The 19186-nt window shown below is 40.3% G+C and overlaps 1 protein-coding gene across 1 annotated transcript in view; it reads left to right on the forward strand.

The window, feature by feature from the left end:
• Nucleotides 1–214: 214 nt before the first annotated feature.
• znf469 (zinc finger protein 469) overlaps nucleotides 215–19186 on the forward strand; it is a 151810-nt gene continuing 132838 nt past the window's right edge. Inside the window, exon 1 of the mRNA XM_078256219.1 lies at nucleotides 215–265. The gene's annotated coding sequence lies outside the window, so the exon portion shown is untranslated. The remainder of the gene's footprint in view (nucleotides 266–19186) is intronic.

The raw sequence follows: 19186 nt of genomic DNA on the forward strand, positions 1-19186 counted from the left end.
ATCATTGTAAGAAAAGATTTGGTCTCACTGATCTTTGCAGTTTGCTATGAAAACCAGTGTGCATTATTTGCTAAGTGCAGTAAAAGCTCTGTTTGCTTTTACATCAGTAATGGATGAGGTAAATCTTATTTTAAAGCTGCTGAAATTGGTACTGTAGATTTGTGTAAATGTCCCGAGGATGACGACCCACATTTTTTTCTTTTGTGTCCTACAGCACTTTTGACCATCGCCTCGACTGATTTTCCAAAGACCAAAGGCCACACAGGTATGGATTGAATCTTCCCCTCCAAAGTGTACAGTCATGTAAAAAAATTAGGACACCCATGCTAAAGTTGACTAAAAAGAGGAATACAAAAATCATCTTTTGCAAATTGATCTTAATGCCTTAATTAAAAAATGAGGAATACTATGGATCCAGGATACTATGCATCCTGATAAAGTTCCCTTGGCCTTTGGAATTAAAATGGCCCCACATCATCACATCCCCTTCACCATACCTAGAGATTGGCATGGGGTACTTTCCATAAAATCATCTCTCAATGCAAATCAAACCAGCTATTAGGCTAACTGAAATAAAACCATGCCAATCTCTAGGTATGGTGAAGGGCATGTGATGATGTGGGGCTATTTTAATTCCAAAGGCTAAGAGAACTTTATCAGGATGCATAGTATCCTGGATCCATGAAATAACTGGCCTTTAAAAATAAAAATCTGCCTGCCTCCATGGGAATTTAACACAGGGGTGTACTTACTTATGCCCCCTGTATTTTAAGGAAGAACATTTTATTTATTTACATTACATTATTCATTCACAAAGAAAATTGGTGTCCTTAAAGGTTGGATTTTTCTTCATTTTTTTTAATCAAGGCCTTAAGATCAATTTCCAAAAGATGATTTTTTTATTCCTCTTTTTAGTCAACTTTAGCATGGGTGTCCTAATTTTTTCACATGACTGTAGCTTATGTTTTGCTATCAAATATTTAATTTCACATAAAAGCATGCAGATATAGACCTCTACACACTCACACACATTCTCCCCCTCTGTCTGTCTGTCTGGTTGCGGTTAACATGCGGTTATCATTTTAATCCACAATCCTCCCCACCTCCCACAGTGTGTGAGTTCGATGCTGTGATTTTAATTGCTTGGTCTTTGCTATAATTACATGCAAGTGTGCTTCACTCTCTGTGCCACGCCACTGTTTTTCCCTGCAGGATCTGGCAGCTTGTTTATGTATGGATATGAGTTTTATTGGTCTGGACAGTGCACAAACGATAAGTGAGCAGCCAGTGATGTGCTTTCACTGCAGGTCAATCAGGCCTGTAAACAGAGCAGGGCTGGGACAGCAGGCTAATGAAACAGACAGTCCATTTTCTGCTGCTTTGATCCACGTTACAGGCCCTGCTGGACCCCAGCATGCTTCTCCCCCCCCACTCCCCACCACACGCACGCACGCACACACACACACACACACACACACACACACACACACACACACACACACACACACACACACACACACACACATTTTACCCTTTTCTTCCCACTTCATATCTGTTCATCAGGACAGTGACCAGAAGATTAGAGAGCAGCATGCTTGGTCTCTGCTGACTGCTCTGCAAGGCTTAAGCTTGTATGCTTTGATATATGGATTTTTCTTGAGAGTATGTGCTTGTGTGTACAGTGCGACCGGGGTTGAGCATGCTTGTCTAAGCATGTGTGTAATGTGAAAAAGGCCTTGTTTAGAGAAGTGAGTGAGCCCTGGAGGCTTGTCAGTCCCCAGCAGTATCACAGCGTGGCCAGTAAGTTTTCCTGGAAACAGGCAGGCATGCATGCAGGCATGCAGGCAGGCAGGCGGAGCGTGGCACTGCTGAGGTGAGATCCTGGGGATCGATAGTGTAAAGCTGGACCTCTGTCCAGGAACACAGACCATGACTCAGAAGAGCTGTTAGTGAGATGTATAAATCAAGGAATGGGGTTGTTGAGTTTGGTTTGATCTCCACCACAGCTATGCTCAGCGTGATATCCCCTCATGGGTGAATCACATTTTACAGGAAGCTCCATCGGCAACTACAGTACAGGTCGATAGTGGGAAGTAGAAAAGGAGGAAAAGAGGGAGGACGGAGAGAAAGCAGCATAGACAGTCAGACAGATAGATAGATACTTAAACCCCTACTGATATGAAGGTTTCAATAATTCTGGCGTGAGGCGTGTTTTTGGCTTTTGGACTGGGACTGAAGAGGAGGATGTGAAGAGGGCGGGTTGGAGTGAGAGCAAGAGAAACGAGAGTGAGGTGTGGAGGCAAGTCTGCGTCTGAGTGGAAACTTGAATGGAGTGGAAACTGGGCTGGAGGCCACTCAGCAGATCCACCTGAACCCTGCCAGAGCAATCAGCTATCAGGAGTTTAGAGAGGGAGCCATTTGCCCCTTAAAGTAAATTCAACAGGGGTTTGTAGGGACTTGGCCTGCTTTTTGAGCTTTAATGCAGGGATTTTTTGGTAAGTCCTCTTGTTTTCTGGAGAGGGTGCCAAACCCTGTCTGCCTTTTTAATGGGATCACAGCAGACACCCCAGGAACCCCCGGCAGTTGAAGTGATTTCGCTCTCTACTTCCAGCTGTGTAAACACGCACACACACACACACACACACACACACACACACACACACACACACACACACACACACACGCATAGACATATGTACTATCACTTCTAATAAAATGCTTGCTGGCTCACAACTAGAGAAATGCTCACTTCTCTCAAATAAAAACAAAGCTCATTTTCCTGACGGATCCAAGTTTTTGGCCTTGTTAAAAACAATGAGTTGCCGGAAAGATGTAAACAAATTTAACAAGAGCTGTTTTTTCTTACACTGGGAACGTTCAAATGCGAATGGCAATGTCCTGCCTCTCTCATCCTCCGTATTGCTTTTGTATTTTATCCTCTCGTAAATCCTTTACTTAGCTTTTTCTGTTAACGTTAATTCTACTAATTTTCCTTCCCTGTGATTTAGTTTGTCTTGCAACCTTATAATACATCGATGTAGTGATATGTATATTTCACATCATCCACTTTTATTGAGTTGATGGTGAAAATGTTTGTATTTTGGTTCTTGGTCATTTCAGGACGCAGTTTTACTCAGCCAGCATGGCCTATAGGGACAGTTTGTGCAAAGAGGGAGGGGAGGAAACAATCTCCATGGCCAGGCAGTAGCTCCACTGTTAAAGGCATTTGGACATTAAAGCTTCATTGTTTATGTAACCAAGAGAAAGTCGAGACTCCCTTATGGCCCCTTTGAAAAGCAGATGCCAGAGATTTTTTCCTCTGCATTTTATGGCTTATTTGCTACCAAGGAGATTCTGAGATTTCTTATGGGACTAAATCTTTCCTCACTTTGCACATGACAGGCAGAAACTGTCTATAAAGAGAGGTTTAGCTGTTAGTCTGATCTTACTTGTATGTAGTCACGCATTGCCAGGCCTATCTCCACAGCGCTGTGGAGTAAGGTCTGATTATATCACAGATACATTCTAGAATAGGAGAGCAAAATGCTCGGGGTTGTTTGCATTTCTTTACACCAATCACAATCGTCTTGGGCGGCGCTAAGATCCGGACGCAGCAACGGTGGCTCTGCAAAATAGTCTTGGGAAGGAATTTGTTTTGGTTTAACATTTGTACCCCGCAAAAGACATTGCCACATACAATATTAAATGAAGTTAACTGTTCACACAATACTGTAACGTGAACTATTTCAATTAGCTGGATATGTGGATAAACATGATTTGCGCTTACCAGTGTATCGTTGTGTGTACTTCGGTTCCAAAATGTCCCAGTTAGAAAGTAAATGCCGTAAACATATTCTTTGAAAATCTTTACAATCATTCCCTGAAAGAACCAAGCAGGCCTGCCTTGTTGCATGGCCCAAATTTTCTTGAAAAATTGCCATTTTCAGCGTGTAGCTTGCTAGCTCTAAGTTGTTTCCCAAAGCGAAGGTACTTTGAGAACGGCAACACACAGAGAGCGGAAGGTGAGGGACATTAGGAACGGATGTCAGGGAATTATCCTGGAAATGTACTTCCGTTGATCCAGACTAACTTGTATGTGCTGTAACAGTCACTGTCATATATGCAAGCAACGCGAAGACAAAAGGTAATATGCGTACGCAGTGGGATTTCTATATTAAAGACAGGCTTGCTGTACAGACAACAGTTGAAAACTAAATAATGGCTCCAGACTAATTTTCCTGCCCTGGTAATGATTGCACTCTATCACTTGTCAGCAGTTTTCACTTTACCATCAAGGCTGCCTACACTGCAAAAAAATACCCCTTCTTTACATCTTATTAGGTTTCCTATTCAGCCTTGAGGGCTTATTTTTCATTAAACAAGGAAAATATTCTGCCATTTGGGTGAGATAATTCCAGATGCTCAGTCAGATATCGACACTAGTAGAGCATGGCACAGCTAAAGCACTGGCACTGACACACTGGCAGACATTGGTCACTGACAACACTTTTGGTCTCTGAGCCAATCATCCTGAGCTCAGAGTGTTGACAGACCTTTCATAAACAGATGGTCTTATATAAGACCTGTGTCACAGCTCTTCCTCAGTGTGAGCATCTTTTTGTGTGTATTTTGTGCAGCCATGGGTTAAATTACATCTAGAACATGAGATGTTTTTCATAACTAACCAGCCATGCCTTGCAGCTACAGTAGGAAGCTCCAAACTAAGGCGTCAATCTGACAGTATCTTACATGTATGCCAGAACAGACAAACGGGTCCTAATAAGACCATGTTGGCCCAAAAGTGGGTTTTGCCATTATGCATGTGTGGAGATGTAGTACTAACCCCTGGTATTAAGGTTGGGTCTTTTCAGCCGGAGTATACTTGAATTATTGTTCAGAAATTTGTAGAAGGTTTTGTAGAAAGATGCATGATGGCTCTGAAAGCAAGTAGTATTTTCTTGAATACCATCACATCTGTTTGCCCAACGCCTCCAATACAGAACTTGTGCAACAATAGTGAATTTAAATGTCTGCAGAACACAGAAGAATGTGAATATTAAGTTTTTCCACCACATGTTGTTTGAAGGAAAAAGGCTTTTTAAAATGCTAGAAAATGTTTTCAAACATTCTGTCAGTAATTGAGCAAAAGAATTTGTCCAGACTTCATCCTTAATCCAGAGTGTGTTTTTTTTTACATTTATTAGTATTTTCCTTTTGAGTGTTGTAGTCCCTGCAGACCATCTTGATTGTGCATTTTGAGACAACTTGCCAATCCCTGCCCCCCCAGACCGCGTTAGTCCATGTGTTAGCTCAGAGCTCAGCCTTATTGAAAGAGTCTGGACTCCAGCCTCCTCTGTTTGCTCTGCTGGATGACTCAGGTCTACTCTCAGGATCAGTCAGCTGCTGTCCCTCTGGATGTACCACCAGGCCTTCAAACATTCACTACTGTTGTGGTCCCTGCTTGGTCCATATACATGAATTAGTGTTGAGGTTTATGAGAATATAAACTGCATACGTCATGGGGCTTCCATCTGTTTTACCAATTGACGGAGAGCCCTAATGTGCCACACAGCTCATGGTATAGGTTAGTGTATGTTACCGTGTGTATATTTATATGCTAGTGTTCCCACTTGCATGGCTTTTTGTTGGGGGGTATCAAACCTCAGTACTAGGCCTGCACGATAAATTGATTCACCCCTGTTCACGATTTCACTTTTAAATGACTTTGATTTGTTTTTTTTTGTTTTCTCCTTCAATTAATTTATTAAAAGCATTTGACATTGACATTAACATGTTTTAATTATGTAAAGACATGTTCAAGGAGTTCAGATAGAGCCTGTATCAGGGCCATATTTAGTTCAATGTGTTATATGTCACTATTTTTGGTAGGCTACTGTACTTAAATGGCCAGTTTTACAGGCTTGTGGTGATGCGCTATAGGTGCCAAAAACAATCTATGTTTGGTACTGCCAATTTGTTTTGTTTTGTTCATGTGTGCAATAAACATTACACTTCGTGAGAAAAAAATCGTGGCAGAGAATGGTGATATCAATTCTAAGCTAAAAACCGTGATTCATATTTTTCCCCGAATCGTGCAGGCCTACTCAGTACTTCTTCTGTACTAACCCAAATGTGTCTGTAGTTCTGCCGTTTAGCAACTACTGAAAACTGGCATCTATCAGATTCGTAATCCTGTTTACTTATTCTTTGATTAAATTGTTCCTAATATTAATGAAAACTTTGCTAATTTGTAACTGTTTTTACAGGCAAAGTTCTGGTATTGAAGCATGTGTCTAACATTTGAGACCCTCTTTGGTGAAATTTACAGAAATATCACTTTGCTAGAAAAAAATATGCATATCGAAGTAAGACAATCAATTCACAGGAAATGTATCAGCAATTTTTAGAATCAAGCAAAAGGCCAAACATTCTCTGGTTGCAGATTCTCAAATGTGAGAAATTGCTGCTTTTCTCTTTTTTTACATCATAATAAACTGAATATCTAAGACATTTGAAAACATCACCTTGGGCTCTGTGAAACTGTTATGGAAAGTGTGATTACATATTTTATCTTTAAAACAATTATTCAAAAAGAATATTGACAGATTAATTAATAGTAAAAATAATTGTTAGAAATCAGGATTGGAAAATGTCAAATCAAACTCAGCTCTAGTTTAATGTGGTATATGAGCAAGATGTGGGTGTTCTGGTGTTAAATATACAGCATATGCATTTGTAGCATTCACATGTGTAGATGTAAGCCTGCAACAGTCAAAAAGCATTCAGCTGTGCTGTAGATGTGATCCTGCACCCTACTTGCTCTGCCTAGTGACAGCCAGGGCTTCCACAGTGACCCATTGGCTCTCTGGCCTGCTGGATTAGCAGTGAGCTGAGAGGCAGGTGAGTGATATACTGTGTGTGTAAAAGTAAAGGGCATTAAGTGGAACACAAGCCAACAGCAGTAAAAGCCACAATATATCTGGTTTCTTTTCTACAGAATATCCATCCTTGGACTTAGTAGTGTGTGTGTTTGTACAGGATGTGTGAGCGTGCACAGCCCCCTTGCCTTACAGAGTGACCCCATGAGCTGATTTATGTTTAGATTTCATTCCATTAATTCTGTAATGCTGGATGCTGGAACCCTTCAGCAGGAACTGTTAACCAGTAAATCACCCAATAAAATGTGTGTCATATGTGGCTGACATTATAGGCTATACAATACTGTATAAGACATACATTACTCGCAACTTGAAGTCCTGCATGCATTAAATGGCTTGGGAAGTAGTTCTCAGGGGTAGAGTTGTGCAAGAACTGAAAATGTGTATGTGACTTTGTGTGCATGTTTGTTTGCTTTTGAACACTGTGTGTGTGTGTGTGTGTGTCTGTGAGAGAGAGTGAGAAAAACAGCGGTGGCCTAATTTGTGGAGATAGTGGAATCATTAAGCCATGTCTCAGTAATGGAGACTAATGTGGGATTAGGCAGACCTAATGACGTGTGCTCATCTGGAACGCTTCAGTAGCAGCAATCAGCATGGAAAATGGAGTGATGGAATTTCTTTGACAAGCTTTCATTCATAATCATAAATGGATACTAATGTGGAAAAATATGGAAGAGTATCTTACTTAGGGAAAATGAGGATATGGTCTAGGAAAATGATCTAACTTATCAAATGTGATTGTGTCCATAAGAAATACTGTAACAGTGACCTTATTGCAGATTGCGTTTTTCAAGCGTCCCCAAACATTTTTGTAAATGTTGTGTACAATGCGGTGTGATCAGTTAAGACCTTGTAAACTTGACATCAAGAATAACAAAAGTGGCATGTTTGCCCTGTGGTTTCCTGTACTGTGCACTTTACTTATACCTCCATCAGACACCAGCGAGTGGCTCTGAGATATTGATATGATACAAGATAAAAATTTGTGGTTATGTAGTTTTCATAGTGACGCCATAGTTGCATGTGTAGAAGATTGGTCCTGCCTCTGCCTTCACTTAAACAGCAGTCATTGATCATTTCCTTGGCTGAATGAGTGAGGGCCGGAGCATCAGGGGAGGAGGAGGAAAATGAATGACCAGTTTGTGTTTTTCTAGGAATCTGAATTTTGGAGAGAGGATTCATATACCCCCATTTACCCCCCTGGACTGCCCCCTTCTGCCATTGAACTGTACCCCCCTTAGCTGGGAGTCTCTTAGTGCTCAGGGTGCTGCGTGGCCCGATGGTGAAATTGACTGGATGCATTTATACATGGAGCTCTCTTTTCCAGCCTTCCATGACTTCTTACAGTTATATTTCCATGTCTGCTTCCTCTTCTCTCCTACATTATGCTTCCCCTGCTCTCCCTCCTTCCTGGTTTTCTTCTTAGCCATTGCTTCATCGTTTTCTTCTCTACCCTCCACCTTTGTGGGAAAGTACTCAGAGAGGACTGGGCCATCCATCAAACAGGCCATTAAAAAGAACTGCACTTCTCATAGCAAAGCAATGAATAAACTAGTTTCTTGTTTCCGTGGGTTATTTTCAATAGAACAGTGGAAAAAGAAAGATGTTGTATGAACAACAATCCAACCCTGTCAAGGAACTTTTTATATATACATTATTACACAGCTCATAAACGCTTTGTTTTACTACTCTTTTCCTAGGGTGTTTTCAATTTGGTTTGATCAAACTGTAACTTCTCTGATTGATATTTGGCTGTAGATCATACTACCAGCCTGCAAAACACTGCCAGGTACAACATGCGGTAAAAGACTTGGTAAGCAATACACCTTAAGCCATGAAACGCCCAATGTATTGTAGTAAAACTACCATTGTTAAACAAACCTTACTGTATATTTAAAAAAATAAATGCCACACTACCTTCAAGCATTTAACGGCAGTGTGCTGAGCTGCAGTCGGGCTTAAGCCATTCATAAATCCACATTTATGAATCCTTGGATTTGTACATCGTTGCCAGTTTTACCACCCTATCCATTTACTGCACTAGATCTCATTTATGACATTGATATGACTGGAACTGCTATGTCAACTAATAATACACTTGAAGAGATTTATTTTTGAAGCTATTTCCTACATAGCTCTGGCTGTTTCGTCTCTGCTGCCATGTCTACTGACATCCTATAGGAATAGAAAACAAACACTGCTGGTGTGTGGGTGGGAGTCTTTGGGGCTTTAAATCTGTTGCTCTTTGCTCCAAATATTACTGCTGAGATTTAATGCTCTGGCATCTCCAGTGCATGTGGTCCCGCACTATCCTTTCATTTTCTTTTCTTATGTTCAGTGACAGTTCATTTTCTAAATTTACAGACAACAACTCTTTAGTAGCAGAGGTGGAGTGGAGGTTCATTCCTGACCTTGATAACACTTATCTGTGCTAAAACATAGTCTAAACTAAAGGTTCACTTACTAGCTTTTCCCGGAGATTTCGACCATATGGTGATGACACCAGAGCAAGTTCAATTTACTGAAAAACTCCATGGGATAGGGTAGAAAATTCCTAAATGAATCTCAATGGGTATGTTGTATGCACTCTTCATTTGCAAATAAGTGCACTGTTTAAATATAGTGTATTTTTAGAGAGTTTTAGGTCCATATTATATAGTTGTATTATACATATATATATATGTGTCCTACCTATTATGACTACCAGAAAAGTTAATAGAGAGAGAGTAGAGTCATATTAACTATTTGTCTGTGTCTGTGGAAACACACATTTATATATTTGCATACATGGTATATTGTTACCTACTGTCATTACACGGCTTTGTTGAATACTCGAAAAATCAGGATTCAGCAAGATTTAATCAAATGTGATGTCAGTTATGGGGTTAAACTCTAATGTTGCTTGGCTGCTGTCGGTCAGATCTAAACAAACCAACCATAATAACTAAGGATTTATTCTGAACATTAACTTTGATTGTTGCTTATTTAGTTGTGAGTAATGTTCTAGAGAAATAATAAGACTTTAAACCAAGTTTTTAGGAGCTTTAAATCTAATAATAATAACAACTTAGCATTCATGTATCAATATGCATAACATTCAACCTCTGTACATTTGTAAATGTGTAGATTTAATTTAAATATATCTTATATTTATTTCTTTTTGAAGTTGTACTTGCAAAAGCGTCACTTTTTAAACATTAAGCTGCTGTTACTGCTGTTTTTTGGTACTGCTTTTATTTATTTCTTATATGTTTACATCGAGAGAAGCCCTGCTAAATGTCATTGTACCTGACTATAATGACAATAATTCTGATTCTGATAATAAGCATGACAAAAGTAGCATTAAAGCATAAATATCACCTTATCCCACTTTGCTTGATAAATCCTTTTGACGTCTTCCTCAGCTACTGTCTGTCAAAGTTGTTGCCATAGAGGGTTACTACATACAATGTCATCACCTGCAGCTGAAGCTACACAACTAGAATTTTTTGTAAATGTGCGCCAATCTTATTCTGAATCCACAAAACACATTTGGACGTGAAATGGTTCAAATGATAATTGAGATTCTACAAATTTTTCATTTTACCTAAATGGAATTTTGGTGACAATTTATTCAGTGGTAAAAAAAACCTTCTCTACACACAACCTCCACCCCAGCCCGCTTCTCTAACAAAAACATAATTCCAAAGTCCAGGGAGACATTTTATTGATGTCATGTTACATGATTTCTACTGTTAAGTCTGCATAGTTCATACATAAATGCTAACTGCCAACATGGGAACTTGTAGATTTTAGTGTCTCCTCCTTAGTGACCAACACACTTACAAAGCAGTCTCTGCTGCATAAGGATGGAAAAATGCTTCACAGGCTCAATTTATGAGGTGCAGGTTTTTCAGATGCTATTTTATTACATCAGGAGAGAATCTACTGGGAATGAAGGAATTATTAAAATTGTCAACACTGTTTGTCAAAAGATAGAAATAATACAATGAGACTGATGTCTTTCTTGTTTTAATGATGTCATCATTCAAAGGTCACATGGGGGTCTGTCTTCCTCTAGTGCTTTCGAGAGAGAGATTGGGTGGAACACATTTATAGACACAATACATCATCGGCCTGTTTCACTGCAGTACACAATCCGAAAATATTTGTGTTGTACACATGCTTGCACATTTATTCTCATGCAAACACGCATCTGCAGATATCTTGAAGGCCACGTGTGTCTGTCTTTGTGGCAGATAAGGATATAGATCTGATCAGGAGCAGTGTGGCATGTTTATATTGTCTTGTTTGGACTGTTGGATGGAACATATAGTCTTCTCTCAGCCTGGGCTGCAGGCGGTTTTATTTCTCAGTTTCTTCTCCAATGCTCAGTTGTCATGTTTATGTCTCTGTTTCTCATTTAAATGCTGCTTGAGTCAAAAAAAAAAAAAAAGGTTTTCTGTTTATTGCACATTTTGGCCAGATCTTATCAGCACATTTCATTGTTTTCAGTGCCACAACAGCAGAGCTGCCCTGTGTCCTTCTCCAACGCTTCCCCTCCTGTAGGCACAGAAGGACTGATGTTAATAATTTGACTGCTGGATCCTGTCTTGTAGACCCATATGATTTCACTGGGATGGATCATGATTATCATGCTCATTTGCCTGTGAAAAATTAATGTGATACTTCTGTTGTATTACGACAGGGCTGGTGAGTGAAATGTCTTGAACACTTGGTCTGGATGACAGCACCAGGTTGTTTCCTGAGTCACCAGGTAATATTCACTGCAACCTTTGTTTCGGGCCCTGAGGACACTGAATCAGAAACAGTTCACTATTCGTTTTATTTTATGTCTTATACCTTATCTCTTGCACCAAATGCAAGGTCCTTTTACCATGCGTGTCATGTACTTACGTTACTGCAGACAAACAGTCCATTTGTTTTACTTACTTCATTGACAGATTAATGATTGGCTTGTTAAAGTGTGGGCATCCATTTACTTTGATCCCGGCTGACATCCGTCTCTAACTGATTCCAATTTGGCTCTCATACCAGCCTCTCTGTGAGCCTGAGAACAGCTTGTATGAAAAGCAGTCAAAAAAGGAGATAAAGCTTGGATATCCCTTAGTTATGACACCAAGGCATTTGATTGACTGTGATGGACTATTTCCGTTATTGTGATTGACACACAGTTTAAGAAGCATGCCTTGAAGTTTGCCAACAACCATTACCAGTTTCCCCTTTCCTCTGCTCGGCTGTCAGTGCCCAGTTTGTGTACTGTGTGCGAGTGTATGTACTTCAAAGAAACCTCATCTACACTTTACATGGAAAAATGGCAAATATGGTGATATGGCAGATCAGTTGTTATCAGTATATACTGCAATATAAATTAAGTCAACTTTTCTGTTGATTTTTACGATTCCCTTTATAGTACATTGTGGACTTTTTGACCACATGTAGTACTATGGAGCAATTTGTTTATGAGTAGACAGTGAGTGGCAGTGATTTGCAAATAAGTGAGGCAATGCACCGAAAAAAAAGCAGTGAAGAAGACTGAAAGCTAGCAAACATGTTGACATTGCACAATTAGAAATATGCATAAAATCGTCTTCGCAACGCCTTAATTAGAAAGGAAATGCCCTGAGCATGTATTTTAGACCTCAGAGATACACACAATGAGAATTACTTAATATAAACATATATATATAAACTTGAACTCACAGGATACCTTAAAGCTTAGAATTATCTAGTTGTAGATTCACAACCTGAAAAATGAAAAAGAATTGTACAAACCGTAAACAGAAAATCCATGTAAATAAACACATTGGAAATTGGGAAAGGCAACTTTTGTTTAGTGCCTTGCTGTGAGTTCCATGGGACAGGTCTAATTGTTGGTGTTGGAGCCTGTTGGCGCTTGCAATCTGCATACTTTTTTGGATGGTGATGCTTCATGCGATACATTTATTTTGTAGTATTTAGGGGCCGAGCAGTGAAGCTGCAAGGACCCTATGTATTTGCCTGTATTATTGGGGGACAAGCAGCGAAGCTGCGAGGCACCATTAGTGATTCTACCTTTTCTTATTATTACACATCTTTCCTCTGCCATGGGAGTCTATGGCAGCCCATAGAACTGTACAGTAAAAAGTTGTGAAATTTGGCACATTGATTCGGGACAGTCCCACAATTCATTTCACCAAATTTTAGGTCTGCACCACAGGCAGTCTAGCGCCACCAATGGTTCAAAGTTGGCATTGCATCCATGCGATTAACTTTGGAGCCGTATGCCTGATTTTGAACGTCAAGATACAGTTGGAATCCTTGGATGATGCCGAACTCAACGCACCCCATGATGTCAATATCCGCCATGTTGGACCTTCCCCCATATTGGATTTGATCAAAAACACTAAAAAGTTTTCACAGGTCACAAAATTGGTCCGATTTTCACGAATCTTGGCACAGATGATCTTCAGACCATGCCTCACAAAAGTTATTCCATTGTGTATTGATACTCAAAATTGTTTGCCCGTCACAGCCAATCGAATTTGATGGCAAAGCTGCTAAACAGGAAGTGAACTCATATCTTTGCAAGTCTTTCACGTATCAACACTAATCTTAGTACATAAGTACAGGGCCCAATTAGGAAGAGGCTCAAGAAATTTGGTGACCTTAGACCTATAGGGAGGGGGCGCTGTAATTAGCAAAATTACGTTTTGGCCTATAACGTTTGGTGTGTTTTGAATTCAAACTTACTAGCAGTGTCTGTTAATACTGTGGGAGGTCCTAAGGCCGACACATGCCAATTTGTGACGTCAACGTAATTGATCCGGCCGCCATATAGGATTTCATCAAAAACACAAAAACGTTTTCACAGGTCACAAAATTTCTCAGATTTTCACGAAACTTGGCACAGATGATCGTCAGACCAAGCTGCACAAAAATTATTCCATTGCAGGAAGTAGGCTCATATCTCAGTAATGCTTTCAAATTGTTGCCTCAATAGAGCAGAAACTGTACTCTGCTTTTACCTAGTGGCAATTTTGAAGTCCATCACTCAACTTTTTGCAAAAACTGCAAAACTTCTTAAACCTATCTCCTCCCACATTTTTGTTTTAATTGACACCACATTTGGGGGACTTTATCTCCAGACTGTCTTCCACAAAGATTTTATTCAGATTTTTGATTCATCATAAATTGAGTCCACAGTGCATTAAAACGTTTTACTGCATACAGTAGTGTTAACAAATACTGCAATTTCTTCCAAACTAAATCTTTCATTTCGAACATTGTAGATTTGGTGTGCAAATTTCAGAATTTTATCTCAAAAAGTGAATAAAAAAAAAAGAAGTTTGAATTGTGTCCCCATCTATGCATTGCAGTCAATGCAAAATAGAGCATCTTTAAACATCAGTTTGGCATTTATTGATCTTTTTGAAAATAAACTGCAAGCATCTCTATGTTGTCTTAACCAAGTACACACATTCTCAGAATTTTCTAATAAGAAATATTTATTTACAGCAGCTTTAAATTCTGCATTTTCATGCAACCCTGTTCCTTGTCTACTAGGTGTTGCAATGCCACTTGTGACATCACCCAGATAATAGCTCTCTGAGATCAGGACCGGCCTATGGCCTCAATGGTTTCGAGTTCGAGCCCATGGTGTAGCAAGATGATCGTACATATATCTAATCAGGCATTGTACTGTGGACAGCTGCCCTGCATATTTTAAATGTGGAAAGTCATGTTATTGAGTCAACCCAGGCTGACTCAATAAAATATAGCCCAAATAGCTAGAGGAGCCATCACCTGGACAATAGCTCACTGAGATCAGTGTTTGCCTTTTGACTGGGAGATTTGCGAGTTCAAAGATCAATGGTCACAAGGCCATGTCTTATATAAAATCAACCATTGTGCTTTGGACACCTTCCCTGAGAGTTTAAAATGCTCGGCACCGACCATCGTTGCGGAGCAGCTATAATTTCTCTCTTTTTTTTGGCACAAGTTTTCTGCAGAGTTTTTGGCTGGACAATATATCACCAATCTCTTTCATGTTGGACTTTAATTAGCCTAGCTCAGTTTGGGACTGTCTTGCCCACTAAATGGACAAATGGGGCAATGAGTTGTCTTACACTAGTTTATCTACAACAAAACTTTACATCTCTTTTCTCTTCCTATCAGACTCTGATAGTTGGGTTGGTGTGTTTAGCTAAAAGGGGTGATAGAATGCAAAACCGATTTTACCTTGTCATTGTTGAATAACGACAGTTGGGTGGGTAAATAGGACATACATAGAACCTAAAAATCCCATTGACACCTTATTCCTCTGCAAATCTCACAATTTGAAACTGCCTATGAAAACGGGCAAATCTCAACGAACCACCGAGTCGACGTCAACTCGATGGCTCCTCCTTATTTGGCTCTAGTCTCTACCTTTGTCATGCCCCAACATTTACATAGGCTACACCACTGATCTGAGATCAGGTAGTCTTCTGAATAGGTCGAGCAGATCTCAGAAATTGTATACATTGTTTGTCTGCTTTTTCGTCACTAAATTCACTTCTGAGACTTTTGTATGCAATAAATCAACTATGTAGAGGTCAAATATGGGCCGTTTTACAAAAATTGATGGCTAATTGCAAATTTTGTCCGACTGTGTGTCGGAGTTCGGTAGCTGGGCAGGCTAACGTGACAGCGGCCGGTGCTGCCTGGGTTGCTGCCTCGCCACCTGGCCTGTCCTCCTTCACAGACCCCGGCCCGCTGTTAGCTAGATGGAGCTCTGTCACGGCCGGCAGCCCGTGGCACTCCATACTTGCGCAAAGTCACTGTTTCTGGGTTACTGGACTACCAAATGCCGAGGCCCTGATGGAGCTCCAGGGCCTGCAGCTCGCTGCTCTCCCTCCCCTCTTCCTGCTAAATGGCCGGTGTGTGTGAGTGAGAGCACGGTCAGCGAGCTTGTTACGCCCGCACGCCCGGACAAAATCTGCAATTAGCCATCAATTTTCGTAAAACGGCACATATTTGACCTTTACATAGTTGATTTCTCGTATAAAAAAGTCTCAGAAGTGAATTTAGTAATTTAGCAGTAATGAACAATGTATAACATTGCAGTGTCTAAAATATAAGACCTGCTGTCTCGTCTCCACTGTATGTGTATGTAGTTCGCTCAACCAATCAGCGCGTAGCTCATCTAAATATTCATGAGCATACCATATTTGGAAGAAAAGCTGTTGTTCCAAATAGGGCCAAAACACAGGGATGCATTGGGACCCATAGAATAGCAACTGGGCCATTTTCAGCCCAACCAATGTTACATACCCTATTAGGAGACCTTAAGGAACAGTGTGAAATACTCTATATAATCATTATATCACCCCTTAAAGGCAGTGACACACCAAGCCGATAATCGGCCGTCGGACAGTCTGGCGAGGTCAGTTACTCGAGTCTGTTCGGTGTGTTCCGTGCCATCGTCCGTCCAAGGAGCTGTCAGCCTTCATTTTGGCCGACCTGACATGTTGCTTTGGAGGGCGGGCAGTCGGACTCCATAACCAATCTGATTGGTGGAGTGCTAACCCGGAAATGACGAGCGGGATGAAAGTGACTGTTGTTTCTGTGAGGTGAGTGGTTGTTAATATGTTGTTAAGCAAATACCTTATAGATGGTATAGCTAAAGTTTCTTGGTTTGGTGGGTTGATGTTTCTATCACAATCATAGTTTTAATCATGGACATTCTGGATTAGCCATCTACTCTTACACTACCTATACCTCAGATTTGAGACTGTAAATGCACCCCATATACACTGATCCCTACTGTTAACATGTTTATATTTTATGATCCATACTGCTAACCTGATATTAGTCTGGCTTATGGTGGATGTACAGTCCGGGTAAAAAGCCTGACATCTGGCGTTTCTCTCACATGCCGGATGTCAGGCATTGACCTTCCCTTCCGCTATCTGCCAATTTTGCAAAAGCACCGTTGCTGCATCCAGCACCTAGCGCTGCCCAAGACGATTGTGATTGGTTTAAATGTTAACTCATTCAGCCAGACCATACTCCAGCACTGATACAGCGCTGTGAAAATAGTACTGGCAATACGAGACTACCTGATTTTGGGATTGTATGTATTTTGTATTTGCACCTTTCTTTGTATTTTTTATATTTGCACTCTTCCCACTTTGTATTGCAACTGCTGCACAGCAATTACCCTCAGGATAAACATAGTATTATTTTATCTTATAATCAGTGTTACCTGCCCAGCTATAATTTAAAAAACTGTTTTCTTTTGCATGCTATTAAGACTTGTTTTTTCCTTTTAGAAAGTACTGTATAGTATGCCTCCTGCAGGCACACACATAACAACCCATGCTGACTACTGTATAGAGGTTGCACAGGTCTTTATACTCTCTTTCCCCCTGACGTCATGCTTTTGGGCTGTGACAAGTAGCAGTCCCTCTTCCCAGCAGAGCTGTAGTGCACGCTAATTGAAGTGAGGTCACCACAGTAAAACAACACAGAAAGTTTCCTAAGGTCGTAAAGGCTGGCCGCTGAGTGTTTGGAGCACTAGAGGAATACGTCCTGTATAATTGGCGGGATAATTTCCGTAGCGTCAGCTGAGGTCAGGCATGGGCCTCCTTCCCCCACTGTCCACAGTCCACACATACAGCCTGAGCCCCTCATCTGTGCTTCCTCCCATCACCTTAACCTCTTGTCTAATTGTAGTTTTTCCCTTGCCTCCGCAATTCGCCTGAACTTTTGGCCACACTCATGTGATGTGTACCCATTCTACAATAGCGTTCTCCTGTGGAGATATGGCCATTTCTTGGAAATAATATCTTGTCACCGACTGTTTTGAAGGTGGTTAAGGGACTGACCTCTTGTCGCAAAAAGAGACTCTTGACCTGAACTGTTTTAATGAGCAATATGTACACGGGCATAGCAAGTAATACACACTTACTGGAAACACAAAAAACACATGCAAAGAAACATACCGTTTTATCAATACAGCTGTATTGATATTGCACAATCTTTAATTTTTGAACTATGCTAAATGCCACTTAATGATGAACACTTGCCTAATAGCTTTGACCTAGGAAGGTTGGTGGTTGTGTCCTTGGGCAAAACACTGAACCCCAAATTGCTCCCAATGCTGTGCCATCAGAGTGTAAATGAGTGTGAATGTGTATCTGATGAGCAGGTGGCACCTTGTATGGCAGCCTTGGTCACATGTGTGTGAATGGTGAATGGTTCCTGTACTATATTAAAGTGCTTTGAGTAGTCTTTAAGACTAGAAAAGCGCTATATAAATACAGTCCATTTACCTAGACAGAAGGTCAAAAAAACTGCAGTTTGCTACACTGTGGATGGTACCTACAGATTACAGTAAATCAAGCTCCATGCTGGTAACAACATTGTATCTTTTTAATTATAATGAGTGACACTTCTGATAACCTGTAAATTAGGTTCAGAACATTACTTAAGAATAAACAAAACCTTTGGTTAAACCAGTGAAAAGTGTATATCATTTGAAAAAGTATATTGCAGCTGCATACTGTAGTTGATTTCACTTGTGGTCAGCGGGAAAAGCTAAAAACACAACCATGACATATTATCCTTTTATTAAAGTGCTATTGCTAAGTGTCTGCAAACAGTTCTGGCAGACATGAACCAACATTAGCATTCATTAGGGTGTTTCTAGCTATCTGATGAATTTGAGTCCAATATTTACTTTCCTATATGATTTGATTTGGTCTCCACCAACTTAAACCAAAAATATGTTTCTTCAGCTGCAAAATGCTCCACTATGTTCACCAATTAGTCACCAACTTTGTCTGTCAGCCTTTTGCTGCTGGGCCGGTAGCCTACAGTTGGTTTATCAGAGCATTTTTGCCTAAAATTGCTGCTAAAGACAAAAAACAATAACCCGAAGGACACTAAAACGCTCTGTAAAGCTAAAGGAAAGCGTAGAGTTGATTAGTCTCTATGAGTCATCCCTTTTACATAACACTTAGTCATTTGATCCCTTGTTTATATAAATATATTGATCAGTAAATCTTTAAATAGAAGCTTTAACAAGTAGCACATGGACACTACACATCATCATTAGAAGTAGCAGATAACCCTTTTCAGTTATTTTCTCAGTTTGCATATGGAAACTCTGCTGTTTCCTTTATAACTTAATTATTCCCTCATTTTTCCTTATTTCCTCTTTATGGCCCCTTCTCCCTGATGTATTTCTGTTGTGTTCACCTTCGCTCCTAAATTAACAGTCC

The sequence above is a fragment of the Sander vitreus genome, chromosome 8 (genome assembly GCF_031162955.1).
Source record: "Sander vitreus isolate 19-12246 chromosome 8, sanVit1, whole genome shotgun sequence".
Classification (NCBI taxonomy): Eukaryota; Metazoa; Chordata; class Actinopteri; order Perciformes; family Percidae; genus Sander; species Sander vitreus.